Consider the following 25,191-nt stretch of genomic DNA (forward strand, 5'->3'; position numbering starts at 1 on the left):
AACCACCAACAAATTCTACCTAAAGCTTTAACATTTTTTTCAATTCTCCATTTCTCAGAAAATGAATGGGAGAAAAATGGTCCACTTAAGCAAGTTTGATCACCAAACTGGCATTTCTTTTCCATTTACTCAAATAAATGGAAAGAAAATGTTGCATGTTCACCATTTATAAAGCATTTTCTAACAGAAATGGTTTTTAAATGGTGCTGAAAAAATGGCTTTCGAAAATTGAACGATAGAGAAATGTAAGAAAAATGCTTTTGAAATGAAAAATTGAAATAAAATGCTGAATGAATGGAAATAATTAAAATGGAAAAATACCATTTCTTTTTGCTATGGGTAGACAAACTCCAAAAATGAAGTTAACAGAAGTAAGAAATTGAGACTGAAAAAGACTCCAAAAAAAGAGTCAGCGCATGCGCAGATACACAAAAAATCTCGATTTTTTATGGGTCTACAAAAATTGTTCATGTAAAGTTTAAGAAAGTTAACAGCAATTATATCAATACATTGAAATAGTACATTAAAGACGTCTGAAGGGATCGTATTTGTTAGATTTTTTATTTTATTTGCAAAAAGAGAGATATTTACTTTCAAATTTCACCTTTCAAGTCTGATCAATTACAGAGAAAATTAAACATTTAGGAATTAAATATGTGTGATAAAAGGGGAAAAAGCAAATTCAAAGAATTGGGGTCCCCCGCTCTCGGTGTCTTTGTGGGTGAGATGTTATTTTTTTTATAACATAATGTGTGTAATATGAACATCTTATCATATGTCATTTATTTAGAAAGTAACATCGAAATTGATTTTTTTTTAGGTTTGAAAACCCTAATCCTGACCGTTAAAAGGTTATGGAAAAGTAAAAAAAAAATTAAAGTAGGTCAACTTCAAGGTCAAGATCAAAGGGTCAAAGTTGTTGATATCCAATGAAAGGTTTTCTGAAAAGAATAACATATGTGAAGTATGAAAGCCCTAGCCCTTACTGTTCAAAAGTTATGGTCAAGGTTAGAGTTTTTTTCATAAGTACGTAAATCTTAAAGGTCAAGGTCAAAGGGTCAAAGTTGTTGATATGCAATGAAAGGACTTGCCACAAAGAATACATATGTGAAATATAAAAATCCTAGTATCTAGCGTTCAAAACTTGTGATCAAAGTTAAAGTTTTTTTTAAAAGTTGTTAAAAACTCCGATGTCAAAGGGTAAAAAGGGTAAAAGTTGTTGGTATCCAATCAAAGGTCTTCTCAAAATAATTACATATGTGAAGTACGAAAGCCTTAGCCCTCACCGTTCAAAATTTATGGTGGTCAAGGTTTAAGTTTTTTCATAAGTGCGTAAATCTCCAAGGTCAAGGTCAAAAGGTCAAGGTTGTTGGTATCCAATGAAATGTCTTGCCACAAGGAATAAATATGTGAAATATAAAAGTCCTAGTATCCACTGTTTAAAAGTTGTGACCAAAGTTAAAGTTTTTAAAAAGTAGATAAAACTCCAAGGTCAAGGTCAAAGGGTAAAAGTTGTTGGTATCCAATCAAAGGTCTTCCCACAAGGATTACATATGTGAAGTACGAAAGCCTTAGTCCTCACCGTTCAAAAGTTATGGTCAAGGTTAAAGTTTTTTCATAAGTACGTAAATCTCCAAGGTCAAGGTCAAAAGGTCAAGGTTGTTGTTATCCAATGAAAGGTCTTGCCACAAACGTGAAATATGAAAGTCCTAGTACCTACTGTTCAAAAGTTATGGCCAAAGTAAAAGTTAGGAATTTTTGTGTAAAAGTTTGTCAAACTCCAAGTTCAAGGTCTAAAGGTCAAATTTGGTGGTACCCAAAGAAAGGTCTTGTCACAAGAAATACACATGTGAAATATGAAAGTCATAGCTCCACTAAATCAAAAATTATGGTCAAGGTTAAAGTTTTTTCATAAGTACGTAAATCTCCAAGGTCAAGGTCAAAAGGTCAAGGTTGTTGTTATCCAATGAAAGGTCTTGCCACGAACAATTAATATGTGAAATATGAAAGTCCTCGTACCTACTATTCAAAAGTTATGGCCAAAGTAAAAGTTTGGAATTTTTGTGTAAAAGTATGTCAAACTCCAAGGTCAAGGTCAAAAGGTCAAATTTGGTGGTACCCAAAGAAAGGTCTTGTCACAAGGAATACACATGTGAAATATGAAAGTCATAGCTCCACTAAATCAAAAGTTATAGGCAAGGTGAAAGTTTTTGTAACGGACAGACTGACCGACTGACAGACTGACGGACAGACGGATAGACGGACAGACGAATGAGATTTAATGTCCCCTCGCTTTCGCGAAAGCGGGGGACAAAAATCTGTAATTATAATGAATAATATACAAGATATATGTTGTAACTGTTAAAAATTGATCACATTTTATCACCATCATTATTTACATAATAGTTATCACATATGAACGTCATGGTGAACAGATATCATCATGAAAACATTTTTAGAACTTTAATCTATTTGCTAGCTCGTGCATTTGAACAGCCAACTTGTATTTGCGGTTAGGGGGGGGCATGGATAACTTTGTTGAGGCAAGGGGTATGGGGGGCAGCCTGAAGGCCCCCAGGGGGTTTCAGGGCGAAGCCCTGGTGGGGGCCCAGGGGGCAAAGCCCCTGGAAGCTCCTGGGTTTTTGTGTATTTTAAGTAAAACCAGGCACAATAATAGTGCTTATTTTTTATTTATTTTTAGCTCACCTGAGCCGAAGGCTCAAGTGAGCTTTTCTGATCAAAATTTGTCCGTTGTCTGTCGTCGTTGTCGTTGGCGTTGTTGTGTTGTCGTCGTTGTCGTTGTTGTCGTCGTAAACTTTTCACATTTTCATCTTCTTCTCAAGACCACTGGACCAATTTCAATCAAACTTGGTACAAAGAATCCTTGGGTAAAGGGGAATGGGGTTTTTCAAATGAAGGGCTGGCCCCCTTTCCAAGGGGAGATAATTTATGAATTAGAGAAAAATTAATGGCATATTTAAAAAATCTTCTTCTCAAGAACCACTGAGCCAGGAAAGAGGAAACTCATGTGGAATCATCCTCAGGTAGTGTAAATTCAAGTTTGTTCGAATCATGACCCCTGGGGTTAGGGTGGGGCCAAAATGGCCGACCAAAGTTTTACAATGGAATATATAGGAAAAATCTTTAAAAATCTTCTTCTCAAGAACCACTGGGCCAGGAAAGATGAAACTCATGTGGAATCATCCTCAGGTAGTGTAGATTCAAGTTTGTTCAAATCATGACCCCCGGGGGTAGGTTGGGGCCATAATGGCCAATCAAAAATTTACATAGGAATATATAAGGAAAATCTTTAAAAATCTTCTTCTCAAGAACCTTAGGTCAGGAAAGATGAAACTCATGTGGAATCATCCTCATGAAGTGTAGACTCAAGTTTGTTCAAATCATGACCCCCAGGGGTAGGGTGGGGCCATAATGGCCATCAAAAATTTACATAGGAATATATAGGGAAAATCTTTAAAAATCTTCTTCTCAGGAATGACAAAGGCATAATTCATCATATTTATATGGAAGCATGCTCAGGTAGTGTAGATTCAAGTTTGTTCAAATCATGACCCCGGGGGTAGGGTGGGGCCAAAATGGCAACTAAAGTTTTACATAGGAATATAAAGGAATGATCTTTAAAACTCTTCTTTTCAAGTACCACTGGGCCAGGAAAGATTAAACTCATATGGAATCATCCTCAGGTAGTGTAGATTCAAGTTTGTTCAAATCATGACCCCCAGGGGAAGGGTGGGGCCAAAATGGCTGATCAAAGTTTTACATAGGAACATATAGGGAAACCTTTTAAAATCTTCTTTTCAAGTACTTCAAAGCCAAGCTTCATTATATTTATAAGGAATCATCCCCACGTAGTGTAGATTCAAGTTTGTTCAAATCATGACCCCTTTGGTGGGAGGGATGTAAATTCAAGCCCCCCCCCCTCCCAGTTTACTTTCAGTTCTGATCTGATCTGTCTTTTTCCTACCCAATTGCTCAGGTGAGCGATTGCCCCTGGGCCTCTTGTTGTTTTAAAAGTGGCGTATAGTTTCGGGAGTTTGAATAATATTTGTATTTAATGTTTCTCAATTCTCATTGTATTGTAACCATGCCATCATAATAAACGATTTACTTACTTATTACTTACTAATAGTGGTATTGGTTAGCAATGTACCAAAGTACGCCGAGTTTAATACTAGTTATATCATACTTTGTAGGGGGGGCCAGCCCCTGGAAGCTCCTGGGTTTTTGTGTATTTTAAGAGTAAAACCATGCGAATAACATGGGTTTGGTTGGTTTTCTACCAAAATGTGGCATTATAAATATTAGTCACACCATACTTTGAAAATTTTAGGGGGGGGGCTTGGCCCCTTATGCCCCCTTAAATCCACAGTGCCAATATTCACCAATATAAGACAGTTCAATACATTTAACCCTTTATCATATAAATTAACATTGATTAACGAGGTCGCCAAGGCTAGGAGATAAAAATCACACAACTTGTTGGATAAAAATCAAATCCAACCAACTGCAAACCCCATGTAAGATCATATATATATTATATACACATTTAATATATTTGTCAGAGATAAAAAGAAATTCATGAATGAAGAGGCAAGAGAAATGGAAAGGACAAGTAAGGAAGAGGGGGATTCCAGGCCCAGAAAAGTTGAGATCTCGAGGTCACAGGTCAGGCCTGGTGAAGTTGAGGGGTCAGAGGTCGGGCCTGGTGAGGGGTAGAGGCCCTGCCAATAAAACCCAGCAGTGCCAGCAGTACGAGTATAGCCTCTAGTTACTTCAACAACAAAATCCCAATACCAGAGGATGAAGACGTAAGATTCACTCAATCAGTATACAGAATGTCTAGTCCATAAACAAAATGTAAACAAGATTATCCTATTTTTTGACTTGTTTTGCTGCTTTTTTTTCAAACACTACTTTTTACTTTTGGAAATATTCATCCTTCCTTCCCCCATCTTACACCCCTACTCCCCCACCAAAATAATATTTTTCCACCTTTTCTTTAACTTTAATGAGGAAAATGTTCTTCAAATAAAAGATTAAGAGATGAAATATGCATTTCTCAGATTGGATTATCATCTCTGAAATATTTAATCCTGTTCATAATTTCTTTGATTTTCAGCATCCAGTGTTCAGCTTTAGAAAACTCTGGGCCTTCACTGGTCCAGGGTTCCTTATGAGTATTGCCTATCTGGATCCGGGAAATATTGAGTCGGATCTCCGGTCCGGATCTGTCGCTCAGTTCAAGGTAGTATCTCATTAGTATTAACGAGCTTTGGAGTAATTAGTGGATCAATTAGATTTAAAGATATGATTAATTATTTTATAAATATCATTTTAATAAGATTTGCTTATAACCACGCTATTCATGCTTTTTACTCATCTAAAATATGAAATTGATTTGAAAGCATTTTAGTTAGTGTAAACTCACATGTAGAAGTATACATGGAGAAACTTGGGCTAATTTAAAGCTACTTGACAATGAAGCTACAGGGAAGTTAATAATATATTAAAATATAACCAAGGGTGAAATGCAAAAAAGTCATATTTGCTATGGATACCAATGTCAACATATCTGTTTTAGTTGCTATGGAGACTGACATTGGCCTATTTTGTTATAGTTACTATGGATACTAATGTCTGTATATTTTGTTATAGTTGCCATGGATATTGATGTTGGCATATATTGTTACAGTTGCTATGGATACTGACGTCTGTTTTTAAAATTTTTAAGTTGCTATGGATACTGACGTCTGTGTATTTATGTTATAGTTGCTATAGTTACTGAAGTCTGTGTATTTATGTTACAGTTGCCATGGATACTGACATCTGTTTGTTTATGTTACAGTTGTTATGGATACTGATGTCTGTTTATTTATGTTACAGTTGCTATGGATACTGATGTCGGCCACGTTTCTGGGTCTCCTGATGCAGAGGCTGTCGGCACGCCTGGGGGTGGTGACAGGAATGCACCTGGCTGAGGTCTGCTACAGAAGCTACCCCAGGATTCCACGCTTTGTGCTGTGGTTCATGGTGGAAATGCCATTATTGGTAAGGTGCTGTCAAGACTTTTATGGGGGTGTGGTTTGTCAGAGACAACCAATCAAATTCATCATTCTTGAGATACAATATCATACAGGATTCAAGGACATATCAAAGGACAGTTTCTTCAAGGTCATTTTGATAATGCCTGAAATACTTGTCGAATATTACTTTATTAAAAAAGTGTCTAGTAAGTGAGTTGCAGTCAACTGGGGTTTTTTCCAACAGACTTGGAATTGGAAGGAAATGGAGTCTTTATTGTTCCTAGACAGTAGTTGTTAAGTCAGGCCAAGCTTAAAAAATTCTTTGTTTGCAGTTGCCAACCAATAATTTTTAGTCTGGGTAGGAAGGCAGGCAATTTTTTTTTATTTTGAAAAAAAATTGTTTCCACATTTTTGTTAGGTAACATAAAATAGAGTTTTTCATAGGCCGACTATACATGAATAAGCTGCACTCTTGGTATAAACTAATGATTGATGAAGACAAAAATTGAAAATGAAACAGTTTTAATATCCTGAAAAATTGGAGAAAAAAATAATATTACAAAATGGCTAAAAAAAAGTTTGGGTCGGATGCATTTTCAGTGAGCCGGTCAGCAACTGCAAAGAAACAATATTTTATTTTAGGCCTCATTATAAAAATATAATTTTACGATTTTTATTCCAAACTGCATGATAGTGCACTATTAATACACTGTACCATCATAGCAGTTTTATATTTTTGATTTGTTTACAGGATCAGATATGCAGGAAGTGATTGGAACAGCTATAGCATTTTACCTGTTATCTGACGGAAAGTAAGTTTTCCTTATTTACAACACTTAATCTGATTCAATCATATAAAAGATTTCTACCAGTTATTGACAAACAAAACTGATTCAGTCATGAAAACATTTCTACCAGTTATTGACAAACAAAACTGATTCAATCATGAAAACATTACTACCAGTTACTGACAAACAAAACTGATTCAATCATGAAAACATTACTACCAGTTACTGACAAACAAAACTGATTCAGTCATGAAAACATTTCTACCAGTTATTGACAAACAAAACTGATTCAATCATGAAAACATTACTACCAGTTACTGACAAACAAAACTGATTCAATCATGAAAACATTTCTACCAGTTATTGACAAACAAAACTGATTCAATCATGAAAACATTTCTACCAGTTATTGACAAACAAAACTGATTCAATCATGAAAACATTTCTACCAGTTATTGACAAACAAAACTGATTCAATCATGAAAACATTTCTACCAGTTATTGACAAACAAAACTGATTCAATCATGAAAACATTACTACCAGTTACTGACAAACAAAACTGATTCAATATAAAACATTTCTACCAGTTATTGACAAACAAAACTGATTCATTCATGAAAACATTTCTACCAGTTATTGACAAACAAAACTGATTCAGTCATGAAAACATTACTACCAGTTACTGACAAACAAAACTGAATCAGTCATGAAAACATTACTACCAGTTACTGACAAACAAAACTGATTCAGTCATGAAAACATTACTACCAGTTAATTACTGACAAACAAAACTGATTCAGTCATGAAAACATTACTACCAGTTACTGACAAACAAAACTGATTCAGTCATGAAAACATTTCTACCAGTTATTGACAAACAAAACTGATTCAATCATGAAAACATTACTACCAGTTACTGACAAACAAAACTGATTCAGTCATAGAATTATTTGTACTACAGACATGTCTTGATTCAATCATATCACTACTAAGTCAGAAACGTACTGACATTCCCATTTTTTACTGACAAACTTAGAAAATTACTGACAATGTGCTGTCGTTACTGTAAAACTTAGACAATTACTGACCCTTTTACTGCCGGTGCTGATAAACTTAAAAGTGCTGACAATCTTAGTCGGTGCTGAAAAACTTAGACAATTACTGACCCGTTTACTGTCCCTGCTGAAAAACTTAGACAAGTGCTGACATTTACTGATAATTACTGTCCCTATTGTTCTCGCTCTGGGGAGGCTGCAGTGGTGTGAAAATGACTTTGTGTTATACTTTGTATTTAAAAACAGTCTTATTTTAATTTTTGATGAAAAAAAATCCCTGGCAGTTATTATTTTTTTAATCTAAATATTATTGTTATCTGTAAAATAATTCAGAATATGAATTGAAATTAACTATGCGTAAATCAAGTTTAAATTTATGTGTTGAATATATCTATCCCTGTTCAATTAAAGAATTAAAATTAATTAATTATCAAGTTAATTTTCATCTATTTATTTCTTTGCAGACAGATATCTGACTTTAATGTAAAGTCCCCCCCCCTCCCCCGTTTTCACGATCGGGAAGTTGTATCAATTTTCTTTTCACAAACAGGACAGATGTCTCTTGCTAAAAAAGGAAATCTTCTAAATATTGAATAATTACTGATAGGTAATTCAGTTTCCTAATATTCTCGGACATATCTGTACAAGTCATATAATTAATGTAACGTGAAGCGGTCACCCATCCAAGGGTTAAACAGGCTCGCCGTTGCTTAACTTGCCTGACATAGAGGGAGACTCTACCGCATCACCAGAAAAGCTAGCTCACTGGCGAGACAGTATAAGTTCCCTATATACTGTCCGCTACAATTATATACCCCTGTTTAAGATTTCCGGTTTCATTTGCTCATACGGGAGTTCCCCTATTGAACAGTGCAGTGTTCAATATCTAAACTTGTATATGCCTTGTTAATTTTGTCACTTAAAACATTATATCTAAATGAATGGTTGGTTGATCGATTACGCAGGGTTCATAAGTACTCAATATCTGTAAGTCCGAGACTAATAAATAATTATCAGACTAGTAATAAAAATTCATGTACTAGCAATTATAGTAATCTTACGGAAAATATTTATATTTACTACTAGGTCAGCGATAAGACTAATATTAGCAGCAGCACCATTTTTCTCCAATATTTTTCTTCTCTCTCTCCCTCCCTCTCTCTCTCTCTCTCTCTTAAAGATACAAACAGTATTGACACTTTAAGTTACTTAAATACTTGACAAGTGCTCCGTTTATTTACATTGCCGAGGGGGTTAGATCACTATTTAGTTTTTGAACCTAATTTTTAAGTATTTTTTAATCATGATTCAATTTTATCAAAAATATTACATGTTTCATAACTTCCAATTTCCTCCTGTAGCTATCGGTGAATTGGAATTAATTTAATTTTTTGTGCTGAAATTAAATTTCATCTCATTAAAGTAGGTAGGCGTAGGGGGTGTTATGATGTTAACGTAATAAAAAGGCAGAGGGCGGACATGTCTAGTAAACTATTTTACGAAGTAGTGAAATTGGAAGTCATTAGTCCGTCGAACCAGTGCTCACAAATATTTATTCCGAACCCTCTAGCATACATGTATAACCCCCCCCCCCCACACACACACACGTTACATGAAAAAGTATCTAGTACACCGGTACTTGAATATGAATTTTATAAAAATGTGCAAGTTTTGTGAATGATGCAAATTTCTTTGTCCATTTGATCAATTTATACCCGTAATCATTATTTATTTGATTCATGTTTCATTAACATCTTTCCTTTTCATAAGAGTAAGATTAGTCGCTAACTGTAGGTGCCCATTATCTTCCGTGTTGAGTAACCATTCATCTCTCTCTTTCTCTCCCTCCTCTCTCTCTCTCTCTCTCTCCAAAAAATCAATATCGACCCAGGCAAAGTTTAAAATATATTTAAACTCCGGCTGTTTTTTTTTACTGTCATAATATTCTGCATATAAATTGTGTTTGATTTTTAATTATTCTTAATTACTGATAAAAAGTTGAGGAAATATACTATGAACTATTTTTTACTTGATTTGATAATCAAACAAGTTCCTCACTCAACTGTCCCACACACACACTAACACGACTTAACAACAAATATTAGGAACCAGTAATTTTTACAAAACTTTGGATGTAATGTATCCCTTCTCATATTTATTTTTGCTTACATCTTTAAACAATTTGTGCCTTTCCCCGGTTGGTTTTTACATCAATCTTCTTTTTTCATTAATCGTTAATTTTTTCTTACGTCGGTATATTAAAAAAAATATTTATTTAATCTAAGAAGAGGTTGAAGGTTTGTAGATTGCATATTACGTATGTGTTGGTGTTGAATTTCTCGAAATTCAGACTGTCTTGAAGAAGAGTCTACCTGTCGCCGTAATGTTGCGTAACTAACTTTCAGTGAAATCCGGCGAGTGGTCTTCTGTATAATGCTGCAGTGACACCTATTGTCTTCTTTACCCGCTACCGTACACATTTTGGGATCGCCTCAGGTGATTTCTTTTACACACAGGTGCTTCACCAAGTTTCCGATTGTATGTTGAATGATTATGTAATTCGGCTGGATACCAGCTAAACGACTTGAATAATTTTTGACGAATAAAAAGCACAGTGTTACTGTAAAATCATGATACTGGTTTCGATACCGAACAAAGCAATGAAACGTCGATTTATTAAGTTAATTTATTATGTTTACTTTAATGAAATTTATTAATTTATTTTTTTACCTAAACAGATAAAAATGAGTACAAACTAAACACGACAGTATTAATTGTGTGTTCTACTTAAGTAAAATAAATAAGTACATGTTCATCGTTCTACATTTAGTTCGCACGTGCCCCCCCCCCCCTCCCATTTTAATTTGAAAAGAAACTAGATCCATGTGAACGTCTACCGACACTCTAATTGGAAAGAACATTGATATTAATTTCTATCAAAGTTTTGTTTCAGGAGTATGCATTAGACAAATGATGATAATATAAAATGTCATAGTTTAACATGTATTTGAATTAAAATAACACTTTCAGGTGGGGTTCCAGAAAATTCAGATTCGAGAATCAGCTAAAAGATGTACATTATTTCAAAAGAATAATGCGGACAGTAACTAAATCAATGAATGTCAAAGGATCAATGATCAATCCAGGCACCCCTCCCCCTGCCCAATAAATAAAAAAAAATATTTAAATCCCCCGTCTGTCGTTTAATTGTCCAGTGGTTTCTTCTTGCAAATGCTTGGATTCGGGTATGTTTGACTGCAAAAAACAAATGTGGGCGACCCCCACATAATCAAAAATTTTACATAATATGAAAACTTTAACAAACGCCTTTCCTCAAAAGAGGGCACCCACGGCCTCACCGCGCGCTATGAGTTTATTAAAATTATTCAAACTAATTTAAATAAATCAAATTAAAATTGAATAAAACACATCTAGCCTAACAGTTTAATTCTTTAAATTTATATTAAAGAAAGTCAGGGAGTTAATGTTAATTTTAAAAAAATAATATAAAATGCATGTCATGTAATAAAATTGTTTTATTATAAAAAGGAAAAGACCTCTGTAAAATTTCATATCTCACTACTAAACGAAGATTTTTTTTTTTAATTGCTTATCTTTTTGAAGGTTTTGAAATTTTATCCCTTCTCTTGAAAATATTTTTTTACAAATCAATTTTCTATAAATCGATCAAATAAGCTTCTTTTTTTCAAAGACATCACCTGGACATAGTTAAAAATTATATGAAAAAACAAATAAATAAAATAATAATCTATGTTAAAATAAAAAAAAAAAATCGATTCAATCAATTCCACACCACTGCAGCCTCCCGGAGAGCGAGAACAATAGGGACAGTAATTATCAGTAAATGTCAGCACTTGTCTAAGTTTTTCAGCAGGGACAGTAAACGGGTCAGTAATTGTCTAAGTTTTTCAGCACCGACTAAGATTGTCAGCACTTTTCTAAGTTTATCAGTACCGACAGTAAAAAGGTCAGTAATTGTCTAAGTTTTACAGTAACGACAGCACATTGTCAGTAATTTTCTAAGTTTGTCAGTAAAAAATGGGAATGTCAGTACGTTTCTGACTTAGTAGTGTATAAATCCGTGTGCTACTATAGATACATTCACGCATACGTTTTACTTCAACTATACAGCACAATTTTAGCTAACCTAGCAGAACTCTAGTGAGCTTTTCTTATAACCCATTTTATTATATACCCATCAATTTCCTGGTTTTTGTTACTGTTAATTTTACAGAGTTTGATCCGATTTTCCGGATCACCACACTGGACCTTTCAGAATCCATATCACCACTCTCTGAAACTGATGACGTAGTACGCAAAAACATGACGTTATTTTTCTTGCGCGTTAAAAAGTCCCTTGTTATTATGCTTTGTTTTATGGATAAAAATTATACAATTGAGCTCTAAAGTTTTATTCTGTTATATTTAGCTAGTTATAAGGGGGTATATAATAAATGTATCATTATAACAGTAACTTGATCCGAAGAGCCGTATCACGTCTCGTTGACAGGGGCGGTCATCAGATCAAACTCAACGCTTCGCGTCTCGTTAGATCTGATGATCCGCGCCTGTCAAATCGACGTGATATGACCCTCGGTAATTACTGTATAATAATATATATGTCTGGCATCCATTTGTCAATCTGTTTAACTATCCATCCATTCAGCCGTTTGTCTGAAAATATTTTCAACTTCTTCTCAAAATTGTGGGGAAATATGACTGAATAATTGCCGACTTGGCATATAAACAATAATCATGCAATCAATCCATTTTCTAAAGAACCACTGGGATACATTTAACAAACTTACTACTGTAGCACAATATTTCTGGGTAAAGAGGACTCTTAATTTTAAAGATGAAAGGCCAAGCTCCCTTACTAGGGGATCAAGATTATAAAAAAAAAAGGAAAAAAATGGGTAAGGTCATTTAAAATCTTCGTTATCTTCTCAAACACCACTGGGCCAGAAAAACTGAAACTTATGTAGATACATCCTCAAATAGTGTTGATTCTAAATTGTTGAAATCAAGGCCCACGGGGAAGGGGGGATGGGGGTGCAGATTCAGAAATTCAGTGTTTTCATTGAAATATGATGGGAATAAGGGGAGAATCTCATGTGAACATGGTGAATTATGTATTTATAGTTTATTTTTCTTCAGGGATTCCCTTATATTTTTCCTTTTGGATTTCCCACATGAAATATTTCAAATAAGTTTCTGGGTTTTTTAAACTTTGGTCTACCGGATCCCCCTGTATGCGGGTGTGCTGATCACTATCGTAGACACGTTGTTATTTTTGTTTTATTTCGTCCTACAGGATCCCCCTGTATCTTGGCGTACTGATCACTATTGTAGACACGTTGTTATTTTTGTTTTATTATTTCCTACAGGATCCCCCTGTATGCGGGCGTGCTGATTACTATCGTAGACACGTTGTGATTTTTGTCTTTTTTTTGGCCTACAGGATCCCCCTGTATGCGGGCGTGCTGATCACTATCGTAGACACGTTGTTATTTTTGTTTTTTTTCGTCCTACAGGATCCCCCTGTATGCTGGTGTACTGATTACTATAGCGGACACCTTTACCTTCCTCCTTCTGGACAAGTACGGTCTACGTAAACTGGAGGCTTTCTTTGCATTCCTTATTTTCATCATGGCTGTCACTTTTGGATATGAGGTCAGAGTTGTATAAATGTGAATACTCTAGTGTACTTTTTTCCACGGTGTAACAATTCGGTGGAATCTCAATTTCTGTTGAACCCGCAGGTAGAGAATTACGCGGATTTCTTAGACTGTCCCTATGTACCTTGCATGTATTTTAAGTACGCTTAGACAATTAATACCACACTGAAAAAAGTATTTCTACAGTATTTTAAAGGTACATGCTACAAAAAAATTTTCTTACCCCCCATACAGAAGAGTTATACACTGGTATATTTTTCAATATTTCTATTCAGAAATTTTTGGCTTCAAAATTAAAAGGTAAAAAATAACTCAGAAACTCCATAGTGAGAAAACTTCATACATTTCTAAATTTTCTAAAATAAGAGAGGCACCTTAATTAGCAAGGATATTTGAAATTCAGAGGAAAAAAGTTTGTATTATATGACAAAGCTAAAGATAAGATTACAATATTTATTTAAAGTCGGGTACATCAACAGAAAAATACATTAGCTTTGAACATGTTGAATAGCTATATTTTTTGACTACATAAAAATGTTACATATAATACAACAATCATACATAAAAAACATGAACATGATGAAATGGTACAATGTATTGAAATATTATACGCTACTAAAATATCGATATGACTCTTGGATGCTTTACATTGACAGATGTCATTATTCATCACATTAAGAACAACAGGTAACAGCTTTTTAAAAAGCTTGCCTGACTAAATCAATCGATATCTGCATGAGAAGATTTTGAGCAATACTTTTGTGAGCTTATTAATAAAATATGTCTTTACTTTATATTTTGAGAACCTTAAGTAAATGAAATCTTGATTTTATAGAACTTGTTGAAGAATCATTTCTACACTACAATACTGAAGAGTTGTTATTCGTGGATTGAATGCTAGATGGAAAACTGAGATTTCAATAAAAAAAGAAGCACTTCATAAATTACATTTGTGAAAAACTTCTCAGATTTTTAATAACTTTTGAGGTAAAGCTGAAATAAACTATAGTTACAGTCTATTGAAGACATGTACATAGTTACACGTCTGTTCAGTTTAGGTCTATGGTTTTACTACGCAGTTAAATTACCGGGTAAGGACGTCAAGTCTAATCTGATATCTTACACGTTGGATATCTCAACATATTCCGATTTTCAATGACATGCAGTTGGTCACATGATAACTTAAAGCAAATAGCCGGAGACATTTGGAAAGTCTAATTGTGACGTCATATGAAGTCGCTATGTTGCACTTCAATAACAAAGTCTAAATTGTGCATTTTTCTTTGTAATGTAATAGAAATAAAGATATAAATATAAGAAATAAAATATCATATTTTAGAGTGTCATTGGGATATGACATGAACATGATGAATTTTAAATATCAAATTTACAAAAACGTCATACGGGCGTTATAGAATTTGATCCTTAACTGACTTCATGTCATATCCCAATGCACTCAAAAAATGAAATTTTTTTCTTAAATATCTGTATAAGGAATTCATCAAATTCATATAGTTGGGGATCCAAAATAACTTCGCTATATATCCATGAATTCGCGATATCCGTGTGTTCATTTAAAAAAGTTTTACCGTACTTAACCCTTTGTGTGGGGGAACCCAATATATTGGGTCTGACGTCACAAACGCTTGCGTGCGGGAACCCAATATGTTGGGTCTGGTCTGAAATTAGCGCTTCGTCACATAAAACGTCGTATAAAACGTTAAATAGCTTAAATTAAGAATCTATCAAAATGTATTATACAACTACAACACATTGAAAAATAGGTAATTAAGATGTGAAAATATGCGAATTATTTGTGAAATTGTGATTTAAAGTGAAGGTGTTTCTTTGTTACGATGAAAGTAGTCCGCTATTTTTGGAAACGGGAAAAAAACGCGCATGTAATAAATATCTACCAACTTGCTCAAATATAAAGGAAAAATAAAGAAACAAATCCAAAAATAGTTAAATATCAATAATTCTAATAAATGTGTGTTAGTAATTTAAAATTACTTAGAAATTTTCGATTTTTTTCAGAAAAACTCTGGTTAACTTGACTTGACCTTAACCTTGGAAGTTCTTCCTGTTAAAACGAAAGTAGGATGCACATGCTACTGAACTTCAGTCTGAAGCATATCGAGACTTATATATGGTCGCCAAAGTTCTATATTTTGGACATACCGTGGTTATTATTTGTTTATTTGGTGTTTTGTAAGTAGACATACATTACATCGTTAAATGAAAACAATAATGCGCGAAATTGAACCTGGAAAGTCACAGACGTTTTTCTTTTCCTCAGTGGCCGTGCACGTTGTTTACATACGTAAATCAAGCTTTGCTTTGAAATAAAGGTTTGCAAAAAATAATTTTAAGCATCTTGTTAATTAAAAGCATTTTTTTTTTAACAATAAATAAACAAATAAATAAGTAAATAATTCTTTTTTTAAATCTAAAGACCCATTTCAAAAATGTTGAAAGATAAAAAAGGTTCCACCTAATAAAAGTAATAAATGTGGAGGACCTTGAACATTGTAGAAAATTTTCCAATGAGTTATTGCATTAATAAGTGAGTCAAAAGAGATATATAGAGAATATATATCCATCAACATATTTTTTGATCAAGCAAAATTAATTCATGATACAGGTATTCGAAATATACACAATATGAATTTTATAACTGACAATCATTGAGTCAATTAAGTGGCCCTAATTACACCTAAAAATTCTGGTTTAAAGCTGTTTGATGTTCCATTTTTTGGGGAAAACTTTAAATATTTTCTTATAACAGTATATGATCAATTGAAAATTTTTAGCACAATTAAAAATTTAAAATAAATTGATTTTTTTCTATATAGTGTCTTCAAATGTAAGCTAGTTATCAGAAAAATATTGATGCATTTGATATTGTGCATATACATGAAAATGGTAAAAAGTGATGAAAAAAATTTGAAATGCTGATTTTCCCTGAAATGACTGTCATTTGTGTAAATTGTGGTATTTGTTTTTTTAAATGGTAAGTAATAAAATACCATTTTTATTTCCTTGATGAGGATTATATAGACTCTCAATAATTTAAAACCCAAATTTGTTCCAGGATCTTTGGTATCTTAGAGTTAGATTTTTTAAAGGGCTTTTACTATTTAGTTTACATGGGACCTAATTAGTAAGTGAAAATAATTGGCACTACATGTATCAGAATTTTTTTAAACCAAGTTTAAGAACATTATCAGGGAGAAATTTTCTTTTTCTTTAAAATAGACTTTTGCCAGAATAAAGCATGCGGATTAAATTGCACGTTTCCTCCACTTTTTATTTTTTTTTTATAAAAAACCAAAAACAGTGGTGCCCCAACCTATACATCCACACACAAAATTATAAAATTCACTGGTTAAATAAATGGTATCTCTACAGTTTAAAATTAAGATGAATTGTCATTTTTGTAGGCAAAAGAAGGAGATCAGAGTCTTTAGAATGAGTAATTTGTAAATTGTATGGACTTGCATGTACATCTGTTAATAAATTAAATAAAGCTGGGTAATACAGCAAAACTCCTTTATAAAAAAATTGCCAATTACGGATATAGCAAAGTCAATTTGGATACCCAGCTAAATAAATATATGCCTGAATGATTGAATGAATACAGAAAAAAGGCTTAGATTTACTTAAATTTTTTCTTAATGATGGTCAAAATTTTTTTTTCAAAAATGCAAATTCCTGTACAATTACTTATCAACAAAGATTACATTTTAGTTCCAAAGATATGTTTATTTTTAAATATGAAAATATGAATAGTTACTAAGAATACAAAGAAATCCCATAGTGAAATGAAATATAAATTTCATTACTGTATACAGGGTTATTTTTGCCCCATGTTATTTTCACCCTTTTGAACTTGTGAACAATTTTGCCCTGTTTTAATTAAATTCACCCAGTCATAGTTCTGTTTAAGAAATTATGAGGTGTTTTTAATTGCCCCATTTTAAATTCCCCCATAAGGAGAGGGTGAAAGGGGCAAAAATAAAATGAAGACAAAAATTTCCCTGTATACAGTATTGGGAAATAATTTTTATTTGAAGTAAAAATTCAGGCACATTTAAAACTTGTGTAACAGGAAAGGAGAAAATGTTGGTAACTATGGTTGGACCAGAAATTAACTCAGGAACCCAGCTTCACTAGTCAAGTGCTCTACCAATGAGCTACCCATTATCCCCATAGCACAACCAAAAAATATCCCTCCTTAAAGTTATCTTTATCCTTGCAGACACAACCCAAATTCTTATTAACCCCTCACAGGACTTTCACTTGCAAATCCAGAGGGGTCAAAGCATCAATTTTAAAAGGAAAAAAAGTCGGGTGGGCCGTGAAACTTAAGGGGCCCCTGCATCACCGGGAGATGCTCTACGACTAGCTTACATGACCCCTACCATTAGACTTGCATAAACTTAAAAGTATTTCATAATATATTGATTGATATTATGGTCATATCTTAAAAAATCATTAACTAAAATCAATTGAAAAAAATCAAAACTGTTATTCACCAGTGAACACATTAACAAAGTCATTTTTGAAAACATTATAAATGACTGTTAAAAGGGGCTTAAATTTCTAAAATTTAAAACACTAGTTTTCCTGCTGGCAATTATTGTTGCCCCAAATAAAACTTTAAAATAAATGCCACATTTCTTACAGAGTGAGAAGTACTGTGGGAGGAAAGTTATGAATATGTAAACTTTACAAATAACAGGGAAATGCATTTTCTTCAATAAAAGCAAAATAAAAAAAGATTTAAATTATGAGATATTTAGGGGTGTTAGATACCAGTCATTAGAAAATAAGACCACTAAAACTTAGTGTAAATATTATTTTTTTTTTTTTTTCAAATTTATTTAACATATTGACTGCTTTAATTTGAAAATGAAAACTAGTACACATGTAACAGCAATTAGTTCATTTTTTCCCAAATTTTCTCCAAGATTTCCCAACCTCAAAACTGCATATTCTTTGAGGATCATACTTTCTTATATGATTGCCAATATTTCTTAAAATAATCACTGGTTTTATATTTACAGGCTAATTGAATCTTCAATTTATACTCTTTTTAGTTAAAATCTGAAAAAAAAATCCATTAACGTAAATAGAATTCCTTAAACCTACATGAATATTCCCTTACTAAGTAAGTTAAATGTTTTCACAACATAACGGTTATATATAACTTCGACTTTATATAAGTTATATATATTGTTTAAATTAAATTTATTTTTAACATAATATTAAACTAAAATTGAATTTTTAAACAATTTATATATAATTTTTTTTATCAAAGTGCAATATTTTCTCTGAAAAAAATAGTTAAAATGCTAAAAAGTCATTTTAAAATATTTTTTTTTAAAATTTGGTTTCCACGGCAACATAAAATATTAGATTTTTAAAAAAAAAAGTATAGATTAAAAAACGCAACATTTGCTATATATTTGCCAAATTTCAAGCAAATTGGTTGTCAACAATTTGAGATATTTTTCATTTTAGTACACCATTGTGATAATTTTGTTGATATTACAAAACAACTCAGTCCTAGGTTACAGCACACGTAAAACAAGTCAGCCCCAAAGGGTTAATATATAGTTACTGCGCTAAATTTTGAATACCGTGGTATTAATTTACACTATGTACGCGATCTTGAATTTTCCACGGAAATTTTTCCAAGTGTACTTAATATAATTATAAGGCATACAGTAACAATCTAGGAAATCCTCGTAATTATCTACCTGAGGATTAAACAAAAATTGGGTTCCGCAGGTAATGACCCTCTGGAAAAAAATATGTCTACAGTACTCCAATTTATGTACATGACAGCTCAACTATAGGCACATTTATTTATTTTTATTTTGAACATTGGTTTTGTTGTGTCTATTAATGTTTTTGACTGTTTTCAGTTATTTTAATTGTTAAGCCTGATCAGCCTACATTACTTAAGGGGATGTTTATTCCATACTGTTTTGTCTGTTTACAGTATGTAATAGTTAAGCCGGATCAGCCCTCATTACTTAAGGGGATGTTTATACCGAACTGTTTTGTCTGTTTACAGTATGTTATAGTTCAGCCTGATCAGCCCTCCCTTCTTAAAGGGGATGTTTATACCGAACTGTTTTGTCTGTTTACAGTATGTTATAGTTCAGCCTGATCAGCCCTTCCTATACTTAAGGGGATGTTCATATGAACTGTTTTATTGTTTACAAAGTTATAGTTAAGCTGGATCAGCCCTCCCTCATTAAGGGGATGTTTTCCGAACTGTTTTGTCTGTTTACAGTATGTTATAGTTAAGCGGGATAGCCCTCCCTCCTTAAGGGGGGTTTTTTCCGTACTGTTATATCTATTTACAGTATGTTATAGTTAAGCCGGATCAGCCCTCCCTATACTTAAAGGGGGTGATTATACCGTACTGTTTTGTCTGTTTACAGTATGTCATAGTAACCTATAGCCCTTATTCTTAAGGAGATGTTTATACTGAACTGTTTTGTCTGTTTACAGTATTTTAGTTAAGCCGGATCTGCCCTCTCTACTTAAGGGGATGTTTTTCCGTACTGTTTTGTCTTTTACAAGTAATAGTTAAGCCGGATAGCCCTCCCTCCTTAAGGGGATGTTTATACCGTACTGTGAGGATTGGGGCCGGAGCAGGTTCTACAGGCCGTGGGGATTATAGGAGCCATCATCATGCCTCACAACATCTACCTCCATTCTGCCCCCGTAAGGTGTGGATCTCTTCATTAATATCTTAATAAACATGGGACAAAGTTTTTCCCAATTTCATAGAAATTTCCTTGTCAGTAACTTATTAGTTTTCAAGATTTAAGCACAAAAAACTTTTAAAATTATCCATTGTAATGTAGAAACAAGGCCCAAATATAATTAAATCCTTTTTTTAATAACCCATACCTTTATCATGGTGAGGGATATATTTTTTGCATTTTGCCTCTACTCTAACTTCAAAATATAAGAAATTGATGCACATATCTGTCATATTGCCTACTCAGTATTTCTCAGTCATCATACAGTTTAACATAATTATCTCATCATACAGTATAACATAATTATTTCATCATACAGTTGTAACATAATTATCTCATCATACAGTATGTTACATAATTATCTCATCATACAGTATGTTACGTAATTATCTCAGCATACAGTATGTTACGTAATTATCTCATCATACAGTACGTTAGTAATTATCTCATCATACAGTATGTTACGTAATTATCTCATCATACAGTATGTTACATAATTATTCAGCATACAGTATGTTACGTAATTATCTCATCATACAGACGTTAGTAATTATCTCATCATACAGTATGTTACGTAATTTTCATATACAGTATGTTACGTAATTATCTATTATACAGTATGTTAAATAATTATCTCATCATACAGTATGTTACGTAATTATCTCATATACAGTATGTTACATAATTATCTCATTAAACAGTTGTTAAGTAATTATCTCATCATACAGTATGTTACGTAATTTCCTCATCATACAGTATGTTACGTAATTATCTCATCATACAGTATGTTACATAATTATCTTTTACAGTATGTTAAGTAATTATTCATCATACAGTATGTTACGTAATTATCTCATCATACAGTATGTTACGTAATTTCTCATATACAGTATGTTACATAATTATCTCATCATACAGTATGTTACGTAATTATCTCATCATACAGTATGTTTCATAATTATCTCAGCATACAGTATGTTACATAATTATCTCATCATACAGTATGTTACGTAATTATCTCATCTTACAGTATGTTACGATTATCTCATCATACAGTATGTTACGTAATTATCTCATTATACAGCATGTTACGTAATTATCTCATCATACAGTATGTTATATAATTATCTCATCTTACAGTATGATACGTAATTATCTCATCATACAGTATGTTACATAATCAACTCATCTTTTTTTTAGTCTCGAGATGTAGATCATCTAGAGGGATACGTCCGAGAAGCCAATAAGTACTTTTTGTTAGGAGCCATTGCATTGTTCGTATATTCCTATAATGTGTTGTGATCAGTATTTGCAGAAGGATTCTAGGGGAAAAATGTCACGGAAGTGGTAATGGTCAAATATTTAATTTTTTTTCACTCAATTGAGGAATTTTGTTGTATGTTTTGTTTTAAAATAATTTATGGAAATATCTATTAATGAGTGTTGTTTAATTTTGTTTTAGTATATAACTGTTTAAAAGTTGGTAACCCTCATGCGTCCATTTTCAATGTAAGTATGACGGGGTTAAGTTCCTAACATTGGGAGTTAAAAGTCTTCCATGTTCATGATGTCGCTAATGTTGATCAAATTTGAATGATTCATGCAATGGTTAGATCTGACAACTTTTCTGCTTTTCTTTCATTCAAACTTTCTTAAACTAATGGCGGGAATTTTGTAGAATAGTTTTGGGGGATATGGGGACCAAGTTTTACATTTTATTACTCTTTGTGTTGATTATATTTGATAATGTATATTAATTGTTATATAATTATAATTCCAATCTTAATTTTATTTATTGATTTCCTGTATTTTGATTGGACGAAAACAAATTCAAGAAAAAGTTTACACATGATGAATTCTTCGATCAGAACTACTTTCTTGACTGTTGTAAAAACAATGAAAACGCAATACTTCTAGTCTGTTTTATAGTTAAATTATGATTACAAGAAACTTGAAATAAAAAAAAGAATGAAGGATCACCTGAATGAATGAAACAGAGATAAACAGGACTGACAGACGGTAATATCATGTTTATGTCACTGTGGGACAGATGTAAATTTTTAAAAAAAATCGCTGATCATGCTGTCATTTTTAAATTTTCCATATCAGCTCAGTTGGTATGGTTGTGATAGGGAAAAGAAACTCCTCAGACTCTTGCCTTTTTAGCATCATATTCATATGTTTACATCCCTACAGATCCCATATTCTCCCTAAATCTTTGAACGAACCAGAGCAAATCGAGGACGTCGTCGGTCTGCTACTTTCGTTATGACGTTGTTGTTTATGTCAACATGGCCATGGTCAAACACGAATTATTCTGGAGAATACGATATTTAGGATATTTGTTGACTTAAACAACAATCAATATTTTTTCTAAGTTTATTTATTGATTGTTTTAAATTTATTGGATTTTATCGATATTCATCTTGTATACGTTTCTTTGCAGCATAAAGTATTCCTAGGCCGTCCAAAATAACGGTTTTGGCGGCCTTAAAGGGAAATAATTTTAATAATTTAAAAAATTCGTAATTAATTATAAGAATTAAACGTTCTTTTTTTTCAGAATTTATTGATGTGTAAAATCTCCTTTTTTTCACAAACTTTACTTTTGTATAAAAAGGCAGAGTTTACACATCATAAAATTTGAAAAAAAAACGTTTAATCCTATAATATCTGTATTTATTACACACTGAATTGTCCAAGAATTTTTTTCCTGATCGTAAACAGGAGCACACGGCCAGTGTGACCAATTGGGGAGATGCTCACTCCTCCATGGCACCTGATTTTTTGGAGGTCTATGTTTGATCAACAAAATTCAATAACTTGTTTTGAGTTTTTTTTACAATTTAAATTTAGACCAAAAATGGATGTTGAATATTTCGAGGGGTGAGTATACAGTAGTCTGCTTGAATATAAGAACCCATTCAAATTCATTTTTTATTTTTTTTTTCAAAAAGAGACATAAATATTAAATTTTTGAAATAAAAGAGAATTATTATTAATGTGACACAAGAAATATTTTCTGAATCTTTATATTTTATGAAATCAAATTGAATGTTATAATTTTTTGTTATTCATGTGACATTTATTTTAGCGCTCTACTCTGTGGTAATGAGTTGAAATACGTATACATTTTGTACCTGTCATGTATTTTAATTGCATTGACTGTCTGTTTTTATGGATATGAACATGTTACTAAAACTTTTAAAAATCTAATAATAAAAAAGATTAATGAGTGATCAATGATTCTCCAAAATATTCTGAAATACTGCCAATGTGATTTTAAACATTTATTCAGTTTCATAATCGCACTGAAATTGTAAAATTCATATACTACATGTAGTATTAGTTTCGGGGTTTTTCATTTGAGGAAGCTGTAACCAGGATGTAGCATCGTATGCCCCCCCCCCCCCCGTTGCAACATCCCAGGTAACATATTAAATCTTGTCTGTCAACTAAAATGGGATGAATTGCTTAAAGTGAAAAAAAAAAAATAATTCCAATTTCAATAAATGACTTTTGTATTATTAGGGCGTGTTTCTGGGTTGTCAGTTTGGGTTGGCAGCTATGTATATTTGGGCAGTTGGAATTTTAGCAGCAGGTCAAAGTTCAACAATGCTGGAACCTACACAGGACAATTTGTGATGGAGGTATATTGCACAATTACTTCATTTTAAAAGGAAAGGATGATGTGACATAACTGCTATCTGGGGCCCCCTTTTTTCCCCGACGAATTATATTTAATCTACAACGATGTTAGTTTTAAAAAAGAGTGAATAAATACGACGCCTTTTAATAGTTTCAATGTTTAGAAACATTTTAATTATAAGGAATACTGCATTATCTTTGATTTTTTAGACCCTATCACAGCTAAATTCGGCCCGGTTTTGATAAAAGATTGAACTAAACTTGTACGCGTACGTGTACTTGTAATTTTGACGTACACGTTATTTTTAATTTGTCTGTTGAGATTTTTATGAGGTGTAACATGTACGTGTACACCACGATCGGTGTCTCTGTTTGAACTATTTAGAAGGTTTTTCGTCGTAGTTTGTAAACAAAACTTAATGAATATAAGTGCTCATGAAATAAATATTCTATATAATGTATAACAATCACATTTTCACACTTAAATTGGCTAATTTTTATTATTAAAGCTACACGTTTTCACTTACGTGTAGATTCCATTCTACAAGTTTTACGAACGTGTAGCAATCTTGACGTCACTAAAATTGATGACGTAATACACACAGAATTTCGGTTATTCCCCTACTAGACGTACCCGTACACGTACACGTTGGAAATCTCAACCTCTCTATTATTTTCTTTTATGGCAAGAGAATGGGCAGGTCTTAGTACAATAGAGGGATATGCGTGTCCGAGAAGACCTTATATGGCTGTTGTTATTATTTCGCACTTGTCATTGTCCAATCCGATGACGGAAAAACAAAACATGCTGGTTTACTACGTGTACATTTTTTCGCAGACACTGGGTTTTTAAAAAAGGGTAAAGCCACGAACCATCGAAATACGCCTTAACTAAAAAATCAATAGAATTTCAATAAAGATAGTGTAGACTTGTAGCTTTTCATAACTGTTTTCCTTTTTTGATATCTATAATACTTTTTTTAAGAAGAGATTTGACAGTATGGCATTGTTTTGAATGAAATTTACATGAGGAACGTCATTATTTGTAACGTAACGTCATAACATCGTAAAAAGTCCTTTGCCATAGAACATTCAACATTAACTGCTTACTTTTTAACCCCAGCGATACAATTATAGTTCTTTATCCAAAAATATAGTTTTTAAAAATATG

The 25,191-nt window shown here is 32.7% G+C and overlaps 1 pseudogene; it reads left to right on the top strand.

Moving 5' to 3' along the window:
* Positions 1 to 4,620: 4,620 nt before the first annotated feature.
* On the top strand, positions 4,621 to 24,022 carry LOC134269596 (natural resistance-associated macrophage protein 2-like; annotated as a pseudogene).
* Positions 24,023 to 25,191: the final 1,169 nt, after the last annotated feature.

This window comes from Saccostrea cucullata, unplaced genomic scaffold (genome assembly GCF_032062105.1).
Source record: "Saccostrea cucullata isolate Sc308-1 unplaced genomic scaffold, CSIRO_AGI_Scuc_v1 ctg8961, whole genome shotgun sequence".
Classification (NCBI taxonomy): domain Eukaryota; kingdom Metazoa; phylum Mollusca; class Bivalvia; order Ostreida; family Ostreidae; genus Saccostrea; species Saccostrea cuccullata.